Raw genomic sequence first — 20,646 nt, 5'->3', positions numbered from 1 at the left:
TTCTTCTTCTTGACAAGGCCGCTCTTCAGATCAGCCAGATACTTGGAGCAATTACGCTTCCAGTGTCCCTTCTCCTTGCAGTAATAGCACTCAGCATCAGGCTTAGGGCCGTTCTTAGGTTTCATAGGAGGCGTGGCAGCTTTCTTGCCACCCTTCTTGAATTTTCCCTTAGACTTGCCCTGTTTCTTGAAACAGGTGGTCTTGTTGACCATCAACACTTGGTGCTCTTTCTTGATCTCAATCTCTGCAGCTTTTAGCATGCCAAAGAGTTCAGGTAACTCCTTGTTCATGTTCTGCATATTGTAGTTCATCACAAAGTTCTTGTAACTAGGTGGCAGTGATTGAAGGACACGATTAATCCCCAGTCTATTAGGAATCACTATTCCCAAGTCACTGAGTTTCTTCGCATGCCCGGTCATGGCGAGCATGTGCTCACTAACGGAGCTACCTTCTTCCATCATGCAGCTGAAGAAGTGTTTCGATGCTTCATAGCATTCCACGGCCGCATGAGTTTCAAATATAGCTTTCAGCTCATTGACCAACTCATGAGGATCGTGGTGCTCAAAACGTTTTTGAAGATCGGCTTCCAGACTGCACAGGATGGCACACTGAACTTGAAAGTACCGAGCTTTCCGAGTCGCGTAAACATTCTTTACTTCATCGGTTTCAGTCTCTGCAGGAGGGTCACCTAGCGGTGCATCAAGCACATATTGCAGATTTCCGCCAGAGAGGAAGATCCTCACATGACGGAACCAGTCGGTGAAGTTGCTACCGTTGCTCTTAAGCTTTTCTTTCTCTAGGAACTGGTTAAAATTGATTGGGGACGCCATCTCTACAACATATATTTGCAATAGTTTAGACTAAGTTTATGACAAATTGAGTTCAAATTTTAATTCAACATAATTAAAAATCTAGGTGAACTCCTGACAAGGGATTAACTTGTCAATGCCTACGGGTTGTAGACTAGGGTTTACTTAGAAGTAGAGGGCAAGTAGATCTCGAAGGTTTCAGCCAAAAAGTACTCGATGATATGAAAATTAGGGTTTGTGAGACAATGAATCGATGCTTTCTTTGTCCCTCGACTCCCCCTTATATAGGAGGTGGAGCCGAGGGATTCGTGATGTACAAGTTACAGAGTCCGGGAAGGTTTCTAACTCCTCCCCGCAATATTACAAGTGTTCTCTCCTAATACAACTCTAGCTTTCCTTAACTAGCAAGTTGGGCTTCCGAATTCTTCTTATCCTTCGAGTCGTGGGCCTTTAGTAAACCCCAGGTACCTTCTTCGGCTGGCCCATTGGGGATGCCTATGTCAGTAGCCCCCGAGATTTTGCTTGAATCGTAGAGTCAGGGAAAATCTCCACCTTTATATTTATTCAATAACTCTGATCTTCACCACATATCTTTGAATACGAATTTCTATATTGTACAGGGATAATGGTAGTTGGGGCTAGTTCATCTGACGGATCAGGTTCTAGTTAACTGCTCTAGTGGTGATCCGCAAAAACCTACTTCAAGATCACGTCCCTGGACATGATCTCGGGATACTGGTGTAAACTTCGACAGGTGCCGCTTAAGGTCTTACCATTCTGTCGAGTCCCAGTCATATTTATCGGGTACCTAACGCGTCCGTTAGGATTTTTCTTCGTATCTATTGATACGGAAAAAAAGTAGCAAACCGACGTCAGAGACGGCGCCACGCCACACAGAACGGATCCGGGGTCTTACCTTCGCAAAGTTTTGCGGCATTCAGAAATTGTTCGCAACTTTGGCGTTCTGAGAATATATTGTCGAGTGCTTTTCCGACTGTTGGAATAGCACATTTTATTGAGTCAACGGATGACTTATATTGCTTTCCCGATGGGAGTATATATCGAGTTATTTATATAACTCGAAATATGCTCACTTTTTCTTCTTTCTTTCTTTTTTCTTTATTTTTTCTTTCTTCTTCTCTCTCTTTTTTTAAAATTCATCGGGCACGCGAACAGCGTTCCCGATGGGAGTAGCCCCCGAGGCTACAGCCAAGGACTTGTGCTTGGGTGTAGGCTCCACACCTTATGTTGCTATATTTTCACATGTCGCATAGTTTTTCAAATCTCTCGGGTGCGTGAACAGCGTTCCCGATGGGAGTAGCCCCCGAGGCTATGAACAAATACTTGTATTTGATCATAGGCTCTCGCCATTTCTATTTTGTCTTTCTTGAATTTTTCATTTATCCAAAGTAGCCCCCGAGCATTTGATCAAAAACTTGTATTTGATCAAAGGCTCTCCAAGTGATCCATAATCTTTTGCTGTCGCCTTTTTTATGAAGTTGTGGAGTCGAAATTCTCTCTTACTAAGGTGATATCATTGCTGACGATAGCCACGACCGCTGTTCCTGGAAAACGCGAGAAGTTCTCTCTCGCTGCCTTGTGGGCCCAAATTTCGCATTGTATTGACACGTCGTGCAAGTGGGGGACACACGTCCTCCGCTTTTCCTGGCGCACGTACTGTAGCTCCTGTGCTTTCGCGCATGTGTGAAATTACTTTTTACCCCTTGTCTACGTGTACATCATCAGTCCCGCAAGCTCTTAATCCAACGGCGCGTCGATTCGCCGCACTTCTATATAAAGGCACCTTCTTCCTCCTCTAGTCCTTTCGCTCGCGCCGCCCCTCTGCTTCTCCTCTGCAAAAATCCTCCATTGCTCCCATTGCTTCAAGCGCTCAACCGCACCCACGCTCTTCGCCGCCAAGTTCATTGATGCCTCCTCGCATCCGTTTGACAAGGCATAGCACTCCGGAGTCAAGAATGGCGACGGCGGATCTGGGAAGCGCGGAGTGGGAAAGATCCAAGATCTCTGCCCAAGACATCAATCTGCTGAAGAAGATGGGGTTCAGCAAGAAAGAGAGCTTGCTCCGCTTCCCCAAAGAGGAGAGCTACCCCAAGCCTCCAATCGAATATCGGGTCAGTTTCGTTGACCACCTCATCCGAGGTCTTTCTCCCCCAATCCACGAGTTTCTTCGGGGTCTTCTGTTTGTCTATGGGCTTCAACTGCATCAGTTGACGCCCAATTCCATCCTCCACGTGTCGATCTGTGGAAACCTAATTGGGCTCTGTGGAAACGTATCTTTTGCCTCCGCCGTAATGGCTCCCACAACGTCGCCTACAACATTGGCAGCGTTGTTTTCGTTCTGACGTCGAGTATTTCGACGTCAAATTCCCCGACTCTATCCAAGGTTGGCGAAAGAAGTGGCTATATATCCGCAAAAAAAGCTCCAATCCAGTGGAGGAAAACATCGCCCCTTTTGACGGAGAAACCAAAATCCTTCGCCGCCGTTCTTGGGATGCTGAAGCTACCAGAGCAGAGAAGTTGGCGACAGAAGCGCTGATGACCTGCATCCACGAGCTTCAAAACACCCACGGCAAGGAACTTTCAGGCATTGAGATTACTGCCTATTTCCTTAGGATTAGGGTGCAGCCTCTCCATGCTCGCAAAAATCCCCTCTGGAAGTATGCTAGTGAAGAAGATGTCGACAGGCTCTCAAAAGACCTTCCTTTGAAGCATTTTGAAAAGCTTATCCGCAAAATCTCATCGCTCAACAAGAAAGATCCAATTCCATCTTCTTGCCGCATCACGCCATATAGTGGCGCCAATCCTCTTCCCGAGGTATTTTTTTCTCTTAATTGCTATATTGTCTCTTCGAATTTTAATATTTCATCAACTACTGTCTTGCTAGCTTCCTTTGCATAACTTCTTTTTTTTATCGACACGTTTTCGCAGAACCACCCTATTCTCGCTTCTCTTCCTCCTCTTCCTGAGGGTGGAGAAGTTGAAGACCGCACCGTTGTCGATGATGACAACCAAGGCACCTCGCGTCCTGAAAGTGAAGTCGCGGGTTGTCACAAATCCGCGGCTTCTTCTGAAAAAGACGCTGAGTCTGAAGCCACCGCCTCGACACACTCCCTTCCTCCTGCTGTTTCTCCCAGGAACAAAAGGAAAAGGGATGAAGTTGAAGATTCCGGCACTTCCAAAGCCGAAGAAGCTGTTCCTTCGGACAAGAAGGCAGCTTTCAACCCATATGATGCTGCCCTCATCAGCTCGTAAGTTATTCCTGGCTTCTTACTGCTTTGTTCTTGTCATATTTTGTCTATCTTGCTTCTTATATTGTCGCCATTTTACCGCAGTAGTGACGAGGAAGAGGCGCAAGCTATTGATGCGACTGCTCGAACGAGTACGTCGCGTACTTTAGTTGTGTCTGAAGTACAAGTTGAGGGAGAAGAATCGTCGCCTCCTCAACAAAACACCGATCAGCCTACTCCTCCTGCAAGCCCCCTTGTCCCTTCGCCAAAAAGGGCAAGGGTTGAGTCAATCACGGAGCCTGCCTTACAAATGGGTAGCTCCTCAACTCCTCTTTTAGATGATGTAAGTCCCTGAGTACTTTCCGATGCTGCCGACTTTTTTCATTGTTTGCTTCTTTTTTGCTTTGTGCTGTCGAGCTTTTGACTATATTGATGCCTTCTTTTTTATTTTTCTTTTACCAGCCTTTGATTAAGGAATTCATCCGTTTCGGTGCCCAATTCGTCGGGTACCGTGAATATGCTAGCAAAGCTGAAGGTAATCTTTTTCTGCTTCCCCTAGCCCATGACTTCTTACTCCTTTTTTGTCGTGTTTTTGACTGGTTTTGACTATTTTGACAGAAAAACTTGCGGAAGCCAACAAGCGTGCCGATACACTTGCTCAAAAATTGGAACAAAGTGAAAAGGCTCGTAAGGAGGCTGAATCAGATGCTCAGAAGGCCAAGGCAGATGCTGAAAAGGCCAGGGCAGACGCTGCTGGTGTTGAAGATCTTCGAAAGAGGCTTCACGACGCAGAAACTGCTTTGAGCGAAAAAATAGCTGAGCAAGCTGCTCGAGAGGAAAAAATCCTCAATCGCTTGGAAGCACAGAGTCGACGTTTTGTTAGTAAGTACTCGAATCCTTGTGCATTTCCTCGGGTTGCTTCACATTCTCTTAGTGTTCTTTATTTACGAGCTACCTTTTGCTTGTTTTCAGGGAGAACTCATCAAGAATATGAGGTGGATGGTCCTGAAGGCGACGAGCTTCTCGATGCTTTAACCCTTCTTTAAATTCATGGGGATGAAGCACGTGAAGGCCTTACTGATGCCGAGGCAGGTCTGTCGAAGTTTTTCCCCTACTTCTTCCCGAAGAAAGAGGAGCCCAACACCTTTGTTGCTCTTGCCAAAAGCTTCAACGTGCCGGAAGACCTTGGGCTGAAACTTCGCCAAGAGGGCCTGAAAGTTGGCGTAGAAGGCACTATCGCGCCGAAGAAATAGGAGCCCAACACCTTTGTTGCTCTTGCCAAAAGCTTCAACGTGCCGGAAGACCTTGGGCTGAAACTTCGCCAAGAGGGCCTGAAAGTTGGCGTAGAAGGCACTATCGTGCTGATTGCTGATAGCCAACAAACTGTCGACTGGGCCAAGGTTGGCGACATAGGGCAGATGGAAACGAAGAAGTGGCAATCTCTCATTAGAGCTGCCAAACCTTCCTCAAAGCCAATCCTTGCCTATCTTGGTGTTAAACCGACTCCTGCTCCAAGCGCATCCAAGCCGGAGGTCAAGTAGACCACCCTTTCTTTCTTTTCTTGTTTCTTTTGATGCTGTCGCCAAAGTAGCTTTGGCGACGCCTGCCACACTAGTTTGTTAGGGCTTTCTCCATTGTAATGTCTTGTAAATATTCTAAAAATCAATGGAATTCTATCTTGCTTGATGATTGATGTCGAGCCTTTTCTTTCAGTTGACGTTTGGTAACTATACTCCAACTCCTGCTCCTTCTGATGTTTTTCCTACCTCTTCTCGCTCGAAGAAAGTACTTGTGAATAGTGAACTTGATGAAGATTCCTCGAGTAAGAATTTATCGCAAGACTTGGAAGAACTTCGTCAACAACTTCAGCATGCGAAGAAACAAACACTTGTGATGATGGAGCAATCTCGCAAGGCATCCGAAAAAGAGAAAATTGCACTTCAACAAGCTCGAGAAGCCATAGCTGCCAAGGAAGTCGCCGTTTCTGAGGCTGAAAAGGCAACCACTCGAGAAAATTGTATGCTCGAACTGATGAATAAGGCTAGTGTGGATATGTCAGGTATGCTTTTTCAGCCCAGAACTTCCTCTATCTTTCTGCTGCATCTTTTTTTTTGAATTTCTCGTGCCGTCGCCAAATAGGTTCCTTTCTCGATGCTGCTGGTGAAGATGAAAGGGTAAACGTGAGGACGAATCTCCTCGTTAACCTTTCTCTTGACCATGGTTCTCTGTTCTGGGCCACTCCAGAACGGACCCGATAGATTGTCAGGTTTCAAGACCGCGCCTGTCAGGTTCGCGAGTTCCTTGATTTCTGCACTAAAACATTGTCCCTTGTTTACAAGACGATGTTTCCTCGAGACGAGGCACCCGACACTCTTCTTGGTTTGATGGAAAAGTTTTGGGATGCCCCTCGTATTCATAACTTTGTATGAGCTCAATTGACTGCTGGAGCAAGATTTTCCATGATCATGATACAGATCTGCCACCGAAAATTAGATCTGACGAAGATTGTTTCCAAGTGCCTGGCCAAGAAATCGAAGCGAAAGAGTAACGTCGATGAAATCAATGACATTGTGACTCCTGTAGCCGAAGAAATTGTTATCACCAGAATTTGACCGAGTCAGAGGTGGGCCGCGATCAAGATGGACTTGAAGATTATATACGGAAGAAATATGTGAATCGGCCTTATATGCAAAGTTTGGGCTAGTTGGCCCTTGTATCTGTAACATAGTAGATTACGTGTCGGTTAGTTAGAGGTTGTCTCGTGCACGGTGGGGATTATTCCCACCTTAGAAAGTCCCCTGGACTATAAATATGTATCTAGGGTTTATGAAATAAACAACAACCAACGTTCAACCACAAATCAATCTCGGCGCATCGCCAACTCCTTCGTCTCGAGGGTTTCTACCGGTAAGCATCATGCTGCCTAGATCGCATCTTGCGATCTAGGCAGCATAAGCTTTTCGTTGTTCATGCGTTGCTCGTACTGAAGCCTTTTTGATGGCGAGCAACATAGTTATCTTAGATGTGTTAGGATTAGCATTGTTCTTCGTATCATATGCTGTCGTAGTGCAACCCTTATACATCTAGCCGCCCTTACACCTATCTTAGGTGTAGGGGCGGCACCCCGCTTGATCATTATTTAGTAGATCCGATCCGTTACGGTTGCTCCTTGTTCTTCAAGGATTAGTTTAATATCTGCAATAGTTAGGCCTTACAAAGGGTTGGAGGATCCAGCGACGCGTAGGGTGTCGTTTGCTAGCCCTAGACAGGATGTTCCGGGGATCAACCTCGTGTTGGTTTTTAGGCCTTGTCTAGGATCGGCTTACGATCACCGTACGTGACCGCGAGGCCCAATCGTGAGTAGGATGATCCGATTATGCGGTGAAAACCCTAAATCGTCGTAGATCGTTTTAGCTTTATCTTGATCAAGCAGGACCACCATATATTCGTACACCTCGTGCGAATCATGGGTGGATCGGCTCCTTGAGCCGATTCACAGGATAACCTGAGAGCCGATCGAGGCTCGTATTTAATGTTTACGTGTATGCCATGCAGGAAACTAAGCGAGGCATCTTCATCACCTTCCTGACCAGGTATAGGTCAGGTGGCACGCCCTTGCACCAGCATCGGACGTGCGTGCCGGAGGCTTTGCGGGCCGTCGCTCGGAGGGACCAGGGCCAGCCGCAGCCCTAAGTTGTTCCCAGCTCTACTGTGTTGCCCGTCGCTGCTCGCCGGTGGGTTTTGACCGCAACACATTCTGGCACGCCCGGTGGGACGAGCTTCGACATCAACCACATCGCCATCTACATCTGAGATGGCGGACGGCACCCCAGTCACGTACGAGGATCTGACCGACGAGCTCAAGAAGAAGTATGACGAGGTCAAAGCAATCCTCGAAGCCGACCTCATCGGCTCTTTTCACAGAACCCGTTCACATGGCATCAGGTGGAAGGGGTTCTCGCCTGATGGTGCACTCGATGGGATAGACCTCTCTGCCCCGTCAGAAGAACGCACCAGGTCCCTACGTCAGGAGATCAACTACATGGTGGCTCATTCGCTGCACCGCCACTCTGAGAACCTGGTGAACACTTTGGAGCGTGTCGCTCTCCGGGTGATCCAGGAGATCATGAGGCACCAGTACTCTCCGTCAGGACCAGCTCTCGGGACACACCAAGGAGAGATGCCACTCCAGTCCCGTCCACAGCTCCCATTTGCGTTGGCAGCACCAGAACTCACTAATTCACCGCCATACGTCGTCTACAAGATCGGTCGTGACCCAAGTGATCGCCGGTTTTGCATGAGGCGCCTAAGGAGATCCCTCACGGGTACATGTGCACGTATGTGCCAGACTGCGGTAACTGGGCGCTCACAAACCAGGCCGCAACAGCAGGGACTTCTGGAAAAACAGGAGGAACGTCGGCGACAGATCTTGAGAAGCAGACGTGGCTAGCTAAATATGCCACCCCGACGAACCTCCAGAGCCCAGCTCCTGCAGTTGGCTCAGAGCTGGAAAAGCAAGCATGGCTGGCTAAGTACGCCACCCCGGCGAATCTTTAGAGTTCGACTCCTGCAGCCAGCACCGCGGATCAGATCAGTACGATCCTGAGGGACCAGTTCGGCATGGTGCCGAAAAGGAGGACAATCGGCTATTCCAAGCCGTACCCCGATGAATACGAGATGGTCCCGCTACCACCCAAGTATCGGCTCCCTGACTTCTCCAAGTTCAGTGGATCAGATGGCTCCAGCTCCATCGAGCATGTGAGCCGATATTTGGCATAGCTAGGAACGGCCTCCGCGTCGGATCCACTACGCGTGAGGTTCTTCGCACAGTCCCTCACGGGATCGGCTTTCGGGTGGTACACTTCGTTGCCACCAGACTCGATCCGGACTTGGATGCAGTTGGAAGAACAGTTCCACATGCAGTTTCACTCAGAAGCTTCCGAGTCTGGCCTTGCCGATCTAGCACAGATACATCAGAAGCGTGGAGAAACAGTGGCAGAATATATTCAGCGCTTCAGAAATCTGAGGAACCGATGTTATTCGGCTCGTGTGACTGAAAAGGAAGCAGTCGAGTTGGCAGTGGTGGGCCTTGCCTCACAAATCAAGGATATGGCTTCCCAAGCAGACTACCCTTCACTGGCGCACATGGTTCAGAAACTGTCGGCATATGAACAGCGCCATCCGGACTTGTACCAGGACAAATTCAAGCGTGCGGTAGTCCTGGTTGAGGCAGATGAAGACGAAGGCTCTGCGGGAGATCAAGAGGTAGCAGTGGCTGAATGGACTCGGGGGGGCAAACCCCGTGTCCTGCAAATGGGTTAAGCCACCAGGTCCGCCCAGAGGGTTTGATTTTGACGTGACCAAAACTGAGCAAATCTTCGACCTCCTACTCAAGGAGAAGCAGTTGAAGATACCCGAAGGTCTCAAATTCCCCACGGTACAGGAGCTGAACGGAAAGCCATACTGCAAATGGCATAACTCGCTCTCCCATGCCACCAACGACTGCAGGGTGTGGCGTCAGCAGATCCAAATGGCGATAGAACAAGGACGTCTGATTTTCAACCAGTACGCCATGAAGGTCGACACCCACCCCTTTCCCGCCGTTAACATGGTGGAGTACACTTACCCTGAAGGTTGCCAGCCAGGATCCTCGTTCAGTATCAACATGGTAGGACCTGGGCACCACTCTGGCAAGGATGGAGACGAGGGCAGCTGCTCTCGTAGCAAGGACACAGAGGAGGCCGCTCCACGCGATCGGCTCCGTCACGACGGCAAGCGCTACGTCACAGAGGGAGAAGTGAAGAACATAAGATATCAGCGACCCCTCTCTGATCACCTCCTCAACAAGTATGTGAGTCAGTATGACCAACACCGACGATCCAGCGATGATGCTGATAAAGACCGTCTGGCTAGGGACGCCAGGAGACATCGTCGGCATGATCGCGATGAGGAGGAATACGAGCGCCGTGCCAAGGAAAAGTCGAGGGAGCAGGACGATGCAGATAGGCACTGGGACTGCCCCTTCTTCAGACACTGCTGGGATTCAGGAATGAGCCGATTGCCTACAATCGGCAATTGCCCAGAATGCAACCAGAAGAAGAAGAAGGCAGCCAACGTGTCCGTGTTCAAACGTCTAGGGCCTCTCCCACCACAAAGCAAACGCGCTGAGTCCCCTCGGATGGAAGATCTCGAGGATCCGGAAGACGAGGGAGAAGAAGAAGAAGACAGGTACCACCATCCAAGGTGGTGCCCTGACGGACTCAGCCGTTCCCAAAAGCGTAGGGTTCAGCGATTGCGCGGCTTGGAGGAAGCCGAAAGGTTATACCTGCACACGCTAAGGAAGGCGCGGCCTGATCTAGCCACGAAAATTCAGCGAACCCTGGATGAAGAGGGTCAACCACAGAAAATGGAGTGGCGCCCCAAGCAAAGGAAAGCCGATGATGAGACATCGGCTGGCACAAACATGGTGCTCATCCTTCCGACGGAGTTTAGTGCTCCAGGATTACACGAGGCACCAAATTTTGACGACTGCGAGCGTGTCAACGTGACCGTGTAGCACGAGCAAACCGACGAGAAACGTGGCGAGGCCGATCCTTGGGATCGGCCCCCAAAGATGTATGAAGGAAAATTACAAGACCTTCATTGAGCGCCTCGATCAATGTGGAGGCCGATTCCAGCAATCGGCCAAAATTATCCTCACCACATGTTCTGCTTGGATGCAACGTCGATCTACTGGGCAGCGGTTACATCGGCGGATGAGAGTCAACACGAATCCTAACGGAGCCGACGTACATATACAGTGCTTTGGCTAAACTACAGAGCAGATATCTGCAGTTACCTGACAGATTCGGCTAGGGGGGCACCTAATCAGATGAACATGTGCAGATGAACATGTGTATAGTGAAACATTGGGGGCCGGTTAGAAAAATCGGCCAGTAAAAAAAAATATTTATATACTCATGGTGGGTATACAGCCGATGCACAGACATCGACTTTAGAATAAAAAGCCGATGCATGGCCATCGACTCAAGAGGTACAGCTGATATAAGCAGAAGCCCGATGGAGCAGTTGTTGAGTTACAAGGAGAGGCTCTACTGGATGAATTCCTTCTCAAGACCTCCAACTCCTTCTGCAAGACTTCAAGTTCAGCAGATAACGAATCAGGCGGCTATGGCATTTTTGCCTGGCATGGGTTAAGGTGGCGGCTTGGTCGATGTCACTTTCAGAGGTTGTTGCGTCCGGAGTCTTGGAGGGTATCAGAAATTCAGAACATCCTCACCGGAAGTTGCATCAGTCTGCCAAAGATGAGGAGCCGAGCTGATCAGCAAGGCGCAAAGGATTGAACTAGGAGGAATCGGAAAGCCATTATGTTAAGGCTTCTTAAGTTCAAGGTATGAATTTGCTGATCTTTCCGAACCCTTTCAGTACGTCGGTTCTTTGGGCGTAAGCTTCCCTGCCACGTTTTGATGGGAGCTGGAGAGGCTTGGGGGCAGCTCGCCCTAAAAAATGTTTGCTCTGGAGAGCCGATTTTGTTGGAATCGGCTGGTTCTGCATTATAACTTGGAGGCCGATGGTAACACATTTGGCTGATTCATCACTGTTCTCGCCTTGGATGAGGCTTGGGGGGCAACTCGCCCGAAAAGTTCTTGGCCCTGGAGAGCCAATTTGGTTGGAATCGGCTGGCTCTACATCGCAACTATCCTGAAGAGTGGTGCTTTTGTTACAGAGTTATCAGTTTCAGCATCCAAGCTGATTCAGCGATAGTTCCAGGGTTCTCTTAAAGACGCTTGTTCAAGACCAAATCGCAGGCCTGCTGCGATCGGCTGTGCCAAGTGCTGTCGTCATCGGCTTGTCTCGCAGATTATCGTAAGAGACCGATGCGTTGCCATCAGTCCTTGAGCATTGATTAGACTAACAGTCGACAAAGTCAGATGAGGAAGAGTCGGCTAAATCAGCATGGAGGACATCGGCAAAATCAAAGGAAGTTTTCATTAATAATAAGATTTCTTACAAAGAGAAGCCGATTGTTCAACAAAAGGGAACAGATTACTACTGCTAATCCTATGCTAGTAGATCCCTACTCTAAGGGCTGTTGCTGTTTTCGCCGTCGCTGGGGTAGCTGCCGTCATTGCTGCTGTCGACGAGTTCCTCGTTGCTGCTACTGTGACCTTCAGCGGAGGCTTCTTCCTCGTCATCATCATCGTCCTCGTCTGACCAAGCCCAGCCCCGGATGCGTTTTGGCGGCGGTTCGTCGGAGGAGGTGTCGTCCTCCTGTTCCTTCTTCATGTCGGAGGAGATGTCTTCGTCTTCGTCATCCTCTTCTTCTTCTTTGGTGACGGAGGTGAATTTACCCCGGAAGGGAGGGTCGTCGTTGTCGCTCTCCGCCTCCAGTGTTCCGTCAATCAGGAACTGGAGGTCATCTTCCCCGTCAGTTAGGGGCATGGCCCCATCTGACCAGACGAGGTCCTCGCCCTCTGGCACGAAATCGAAGTTCCACTCCCGTTCGTCCCAATGCTTGGGAGCGCGCTTGTTGTACGCCTCCATCTGGTTGTGCCCTGGGATCGACTCGCTTGAGGAAGAGGATTGGAGAGAAACGGAAGAGGAGGAAGAGGACGACATGGCTATGGAAGGAGAGGGTTTTTTTGGTGCCGATGGCTAGAACAGAGGAAGGGGATGAAGAGGTCTAATCAGTCGGCACGGTTAAATAATGAGGGGCCTAGTGGAGATTCAATGCCACAGCAGTTTCCGAGGAGGCGGTGCCCAAAGGCAACGGTCAAATCACGCGGAATAGTTGAGAAGGCAGAACATCATGATGAAGGGTGCTGCGACGGTTCTGCTCTGCCATGACATGACCCGACGAAGAAAAAACAGAGTGATTTTGGAATTATCAATTCCAAAACCAGGGGGGCATGTGTTATCACCAGAATTTGACCGAGTCAGAGGTGGGCCGCGATCAAGATGGACTTGAAGATTATATACGGAAGAAATACGTGAATCGGCCTTATATGCAAAGTTTGGGCTAGTTGGCCCTTGTATCTGTAACATAGTAGATTACGTGTCGGTTAGTTAGAGGTTGTCTCGTGCACGGTGGGGATTATTCCCACCTTAGAAAGTCCCCTGGACTATAAATATGTATCTAGGGTTTATGAAATAAACAACAACCAACGTTCAACCACAAATCAATCTCGGCGCATCGCCAACTCCTTCGTCTCGAGGGTTTCTACCGGTAAGCATCATGCTGCCTAGATCGCATCTTGCGATCTAGGCAGCATAAGCTTTTCGTTGTTCATGCGTTGCTCGTACTGAAGCCTTTTTGATGGCGAGCAACGTAGTTATCTTAGATGTGTTAGGGTTAGCATTGTTCTTCGTATCATATGCTGTCATAGTGCAACCCTTATACATCTAGCCGCCCTTACACCTATCTTAGGTGTAGGGGCGGCACCCCGCTTGATCATTATTTAGTAGATCCGATCCGTTACGGTTGCTCCTTGTTCTTCAAGGATTAGTTTAATATCTGCAATAGTTAGGCCTTACAAAGGGTTGGAGGATCCAGCGACGCGTAGGGTGTCGTTTGCTAGCCCTAGACAGGATGTTCTGGGGATCAACCTCGTGTTGGTTTTTAGGCCTTGTCTAGGATCGGCTTACGATCACCGTACGTGACCGCGAGGCCCAATCGTGAGTAGGATGATCCGATTATGCGGTGAAAACCCTAAATCGTCGTAGATCGTTTTAGCTTTATCTTGATCAAGCAGGACCACCATATATTCGTACACCTCGTGCGAATCATGGGTGGATCGGCTCCTTGAGCCGATTCACAGGATAACCTGAGAGCCGATCGAGGCTCGTATTTAATGTTTACGTGTATGCCATGCAGGAAACTAAGCGAGGCATCTTCATCACCTTCCTGACCAGGTATAGGTCAGGTGGCACGCCCTTGCACCAGCATCGGACGTGCGTGCCGGAGGCTTTGCGGGCCGTCGCTCGGAGGGACCAGGGCCAGCCGCAGCCCTAAGTTGTTCCCGGCTCTACTGTGTTGCCCGTCGCTGCTCGCCGGTGGGTTTTGACCGCAACAGAAATGATGGACGAACTTCTTCGGATGGACTCTGAATTCTTTGTCAAAGGGAGTTATGCTGATCATAAGACGACTGCTGCAAATAACAAAGGTCTATCCATAGATAGTATATTAGGCATTTGACTGAATTGTACTATATTACGAGAAATCATGTCTATATTTTTTGTCGAATTTTCTGTGTTAAAGAAGTTGTCTATATTGTGAAGTGTAATCTATATTGCGAAGCCCCCGAGCCTTTGGCCGGAGCTTATACTATTTTTTCGTCTCGATGAATTTACTATTTTTTGCGAGAATATATATATTTTGCTGTCGTGGGTTATGAGCCCCCGAGCCTGTCGACGAAAAAGATGTATGTCATCAATATCTTTTACTATATTGCAGCACCACGAGCCCGCCTCATTAAAAACCTTTCCAGCCCCACTCGGTGCCCTGAAAAGGAAAAGAGTGCGTCTGAAAACTCGCGGGCGTTTCAGTACATTGTATTTTTACAAAGGAGCACTACATTTCGACTCTAAGCGTAGAAACGCCTGAGTTGCGCCACGTTCCAGGGATTTTTCTTGGGAACCCCTGTCTTCTTGTCCTTGATCCTGTATGCTCCTCCTTCTATTACTTCGGTGATGATGTAGGGGCCAAGCCATGGCGACTCGAGTTTTTCAGTACTCTGTTGATTGAGTCGTAGGACTAAATCTCCGACCTGGAAGGATCTTGGCCGCAGTCGTCGACTGTGGTAGTTTTTCAAGTCCTGCTGGTACTTGGTGACCCGCGATAATACCTCGTCTCAAACTTCATCGAGTGCATCGACATCATCCTCTAATGCTCTTCTGGAAGTTTCTTCATCATATTCGGTGACTCTTGGAGAATCATGCTCTATTTCGATCGGTAATACTGCCTCAGCTCCATGTACCAGAAAGAACGGAGTTTCCTGTGTCGCCGTATTTGGCGTTGTTCGAATACTCCATAAAACACTTGGCAACTCTTCTGGCCAAGTATGTCGAGCCTTTTCAAGCGGTCCTAGCAGGCGCTTTTTTATACCATTGCAGATGATACCGTTGGCTTTCTCGACTTGACCTTTGGTTTGCGGATGCCCAACTGACGCGAAGTGCAATTTGATGCCCACCTCTGCGCAGTATGCCTTGAATTCCTTCGATGTGAAGTTACTTCCATTGTCTGTGACGATACTATGAGGTACTCCAAACCGAAAAACAATGCTCTTCACGAATTTTATTGCTGACGCTGCATCTGGTGAATTTATCGGCTTCGCTTCTATCCACTTGGTGAATTTGTCGACATCAACAAGCATATACTCGTATCCTCCTGGCGAAGCCTTGTGTAATTTTCCCACCATATCGATACCCCATTGGGCAAAGGGCCAAGACAATGGTATTGGCATCAGCTCTGCTGCTGGAGAGTGTGGTTTTGCGGCGAATCTCTGGCACACGTCACAGGTTCGTACTATCTCCTTCGCATCCTCGATTGCTGTCAACAAGTAAAATCCAGCCCGAAAAACCTTGGCCGCAATAGCTCGACTGGTCGCGTGGTGACCACATATTCCCTCGTGTACATCCTTCAAGATTATCCTTCCTTCTTCGGGTGTGACGCACCTTTGTAGCACGCCCGATATACTGCACTTGTATAACTCCCCTTTGACCACTGTAAAGGCTTTGGATCGTCGAATAACTCGCCTTGCTTCAACTGGATCGTCGGGTATTTCTTTTCTTAGGATATATGATATGTATGCTTGCATCCATGGGACCTCCACCATCATTACCAGCTCCTGGTCCTCTTCTTCTTCTGGTGCTTCTTTGAGAGCCGTCGAAGTTTTTTCCTCCTTCTCCTTCTTCCGCGCCTTCTTTGGTTTGGTGGATCTCTCGGTTATCTCTTCCCAAAACACTCCTGGCGGAATTGCGAGGCACTGCGACCCGATATTTGCGAGAACATCGGCTTCATCATTACTCAGCCTGCTGATGTGTTTTACTTCGCATCCATCAAATAACTTCTCAAGCTCGTTGTACACTTCCTTGTATGCCACCATGCTGTCATTGACTGCATCACATTGATTCATGACTTGCTGAGCTACCAACTGTGAGTCGCCAAAGATTTTTAATCGGGTTGCACCACAAGCTTTCACCATCTTCATCCCGTGTATGAGAGCTTCATATTCTGCTTCGTTGTTAGATGCGTTTGGGAACGTCATTCGTAGGACATACTTCAGTTTGTCGCCTTCAGGTGATATAAGTATCACGCCTGCACCAGCTCCTTCTATCCTCTTGGACCCGTCGAAGTTCATAGTCCAAGTTCTCGATAAATCAGGGGGTCCTGTATTTTGCAGCTCCATCCACTCTGCGATGAAATCTGGTAGAATTTGCGACTTTATTGCTTTTCTTTTTTCATACGTGATGTCCCGAGGGGAAAGTTCTATTCCCCAAAGGGAGACTCGACCTGTGGCTTCTGCATTGTTCACGATATTTGATAAAGGTGCTTCATTGACCACTATTATCGGGTGTGCCGAAAAATAATGGCGCAATTTCCTTGCGGTTGTGAACACTTCATATGCTAGTTTCTGGTACTGCGGGTACCGCTGTTTTGAAGGCGATAAAACTTCACTAATGAAATATACCGGCCTTTGCACTCCATGGAGTTTTCCTTCTTCTTCTCTTTCGACAACTAGCGCCGTACTGACCACCTGAGGCGTGGCTGCAATGTATAACAAGAGAGGTTCCTTTTCTTTCGGTGCCACCAAGATTGGTGGTGTCGGAATTGTGCGCTTTAAATCCTCAAAGGCTCTATCTGCCTCTTCGTTCCAGTGGAATTTCTCCCCTTGCTTGATTAAAGCGTAGAACGGTAATGCCTTTTCTCCTAGCCTGGCGACGAATCTGCTTAAAGCTGTGACTCGCCCAGTCAGCTGCTGTATTTCTTTCAATTTTGTTGGCTTCCTCATTGTTACGATAGTTTGGATTTTTTCGGGATTAGCTTCAATCCCTCTCGCTGATACTAGGAACCCGAGAAGTTCTCCTGCAGGGACGCCGAAAGAACACTTTGTTGGATTCAACTTGAGGCAAAACTTGTCGAGGTTTTCGAAAGTTTCTTTCAGATCCTCGATTAGCGTTGCTCCCTTTTTTGATGTTATGACGACATCATCAATGTACACTTGTACATTTTTTCCAATCTGTGTTGCTAGGCACTCCTGCATCATCCTCTGGTATGTTGCTCCCGCGTTTTTTAGACCAAAAGGCATTGTTCTGTAGCAGAACACGCCATAAGGTGTGATGAACGCTGTTTTGACCTCGTCTTCTTCTTTCAATCTGATCTGGTTATAACCAGAATATGCATCCAGGAAGGAAAGACGTTCACATCCTGCCGTGGAGTCGATAATTTGATCGATCCTCGGGAGGGGAAAGTGATCCTTTGGACAATGTTTATTGAGACACGTAAAGTCGACACACATGCGAAGGACTTTAGTGTTTTTCTTTGGCACCAGCACTGGGTTTGCTACCCACGTGGCCTCTGTATGCAGCTCCTTGATGAAACCAGCTTCTCTCAGTCGAACAATTTCTGACAGCATAGCTTTGCGGTTTGGCTCCGAAAAACGCCGCAAAGGTTGTTTGATTGGTCTCGCTAGTGGATCCAAGTTTAGGTGGTGCTCGGCAAGTTCCCTGGGTACTCCTGGCATGTCAGCTGGACACCATGCGAAGATTTTCCAGTGCTCACGGAGGAACTCGACGAGCACGCTTTCCTATGCGAGGTCCATGTCTGTCGCAATGGACGTCGTCTTTTTTGGATCTGTCGGGTGGATCTGCACCTCCTTAGAATTTTTCTCAGTGTTGAAGGTTGATTCTTTGTTGGGCCTTCCGACATCTGGCAGCACATCATAATCAGTCGTGAGCCTTGACGCCATGTACTCTGCTTGCATCCCGAAGGTTTCTGATAGTCGATGAAAATCCTTGTCACACTTATCGGATAGTGCGAAGCTTCCTTTGACTGTGATTGGTCCCTTAGGTCCAGGCATCCTCCACAACAGGTACGTGTAATGTGGTACTGCCATAAACCTAGCATATGCTGGTCGTCCCAACAAAGCGTGGTACTGTGATGGGAAGTCCACGACTTCAAACTCCAGCCTTTCTATTCTGTAGTTCTCTCGGGTCCCAAACTGAACATCGAGATTTATCTTTCCCAACGGATAACTCGGCATCTCTGGCGTGATGCCATGGAAACGTGTGTCAGTTGGTTTCAGATTTGCTAGAGATATATTCATCTTCCTTAATGTATCTGCATACATAAGGTTTAAACTGCTGCCTCCATCTATGAATACTCGAGATACATCGAATCCTGCAATTACTGCTGGTAAGATAAGTGCTGACTGCCCTGGTCGAGGAACTTGCTGTGGATGATCCGCTATTGTGAAGCCAATGTCTTGCCCTGACCAATTAAGGTACTCAACCGTTGGTGGAGGCATTTTCTCTGCCATGAACACCTGTCGCGAGATTACTTTCTGAGCTCTATTGGATGGTCTGCCTTTCTGAATCATCGAGACCGCTCCATTGGAATTGGGATCAACATAAGGTGGTGGTGCAGGTAATTGCGGGAGGAGGTGGCAAGTGGATCTCACTCCTGGGCCCTTGAGGGTTTCTATGTGTTGCCTGAGCATTGGCGTGTCCTGCCCACCTTAACATTGCCTGAAAGTTTCGGCAATCCTTTTGCAAATGTCCTGACTGTCTCTTTCCGTTGTTGTCGAGATAAAAATGCATCTAACACGGCCCGTTCATCATCTCCTCGGGGGACACGAAAGGTCTTTGGAACCTTGGCCCACTATTTTGCCTATTGTTTCGGGAGTCATCTCTATTGTCGCCTCACTGCTCGTTGCTCCTCTGATAGTCATCTCTATTGTTTCCTCCAGCGCTTGCTCGGAAGCCAGCCGAAATTTGTCCAGGAGCATCATAGTTTAAGTACTGCCGAGGAAATCGTCGCCTATTTTGATAATTTCGACCGCGGTCTCCTCTGGTGACCTATGCCGTTTGTTGTGAATAGCATCTTCTCCATCTGCCCACCTGTTTGCTATCTCCATTAATGCAGATACTGTCTTTGGGTTGATTCTCCCCAAGTCCTCGACAAAATCTCCCCGCCTGATTCCTGCGACAAACGCATCTATCGCCCTCTCGTCAGATATATTCTCTGCCGAGTTTTTAATGATATTCCATCTTTGGATGTACTTCCTCATTGATTCATCTGGCTTTTGTCGACACGCCCTCAGTTCCTCTAGTGATGCAGGTTTTTTGCAAGTGGACCGGAAATTCTTGACGAATACGTCCTCGAAGCTATCCCAGCTGTCGATAGATCCTGGAGGAAGCTTCTTTATCCAAGATTGCGTGGCTCCACTTAGATGTACCTGGATGCTCTGCATAGCTGTTGCTTTGGTTCCTCCTGTCAACTTCACTGTCTCGAGGTAATCAACTAGCCAATCTTCTGGATCTTGCAGGCCGTCAATTTTTTTGAAGTTATCAGGCAATTTGAATCCTGAAGGGACTCGAGTTTTTCGGACCCTCCTCGTGAAGCACGGCAGCCCACACATATCCTCGTCATCTAGCTCTGGGGAGTGCCGATGTTCCCTTCTATTTTGTCGTGCTCTGTCCACCCTCGCTTGCGCTGCTGTGTCTCTTGCTCCACTCGTTCTTTTAGGAACTGTTGCTGCTGCCGCAGGCCGTGGACTATTTTGCCTTGCTGTTCCTTCGGGAGGTGTTGCTGCAAACGCCGTTCCCATGGCCCCGACTCCTGCCATCGCCATGTTGTACAATGCCTCCCTTGGATCTCCGGGAGGTGGCCTGGATGCAAGGATAAAGGCCTGTGTCGCCATATACCCTGCTTCTGGTGTCTTGGGGATAATGTTCCCTCTCGTGTCTATCGACATAAAAGACATGTCGAGGTTTTGAACCAAGTGCTCTCTTTCTCCCTCCAGTATGTTTTGCAGCCTGGATCTTGCTCTGTTCCGAGCTTCTCTGTGGCTATCTCCCGAAGTTCCTGAATGTCGACTTAGTTCTGCCCTTCGCCTGCTTGATTCGGAGGCTGCCTCCCTTCTTCTGTTCAGAGCAGCTGTCTGTTTTTCCAATTCCCTTGCAGCTCGCGCGAGCCTATATTGATATGCTTGCAACTCTTCTGGCGTGGCGGTTGTGGACATTGGTTCTGAACCATCCATAGCTCTTGCGGCTCTATCCCATGCTGCTTGTGGAAGTTGAACCCTAACACGTGGTGTAGGTCCGACATATTTACTGCCTAATCCTCGTCTTAGATCGGAGGGATCGACGTATGGATTTCCCAAATCGTCGAAAGCCTCAGACGTTTCCTCCTGATCGCGGCTTGGCTCTCCGATGGCATAAATCTGATGATATTTTGAATTCAGATCTTTGCTGGGTTTGGTGACACCATCATAAAGATTGGTGAAGACCTTGCCCATAGTAGTGGATTTGTCGATGAAGTTGAAGCTGTCGATGCTGCTCGAGTCATCGCTTATATAGGAGTCCGCAAA

This window comes from Lolium perenne, chromosome 1, assembly GCF_019359855.2.
Source record: "Lolium perenne isolate Kyuss_39 chromosome 1, Kyuss_2.0, whole genome shotgun sequence".
In the NCBI taxonomy this organism is placed as follows: domain Eukaryota; kingdom Viridiplantae; phylum Streptophyta; class Magnoliopsida; order Poales; family Poaceae; genus Lolium; species Lolium perenne.
This window is presented reverse-complemented; position numbering follows the sequence as displayed.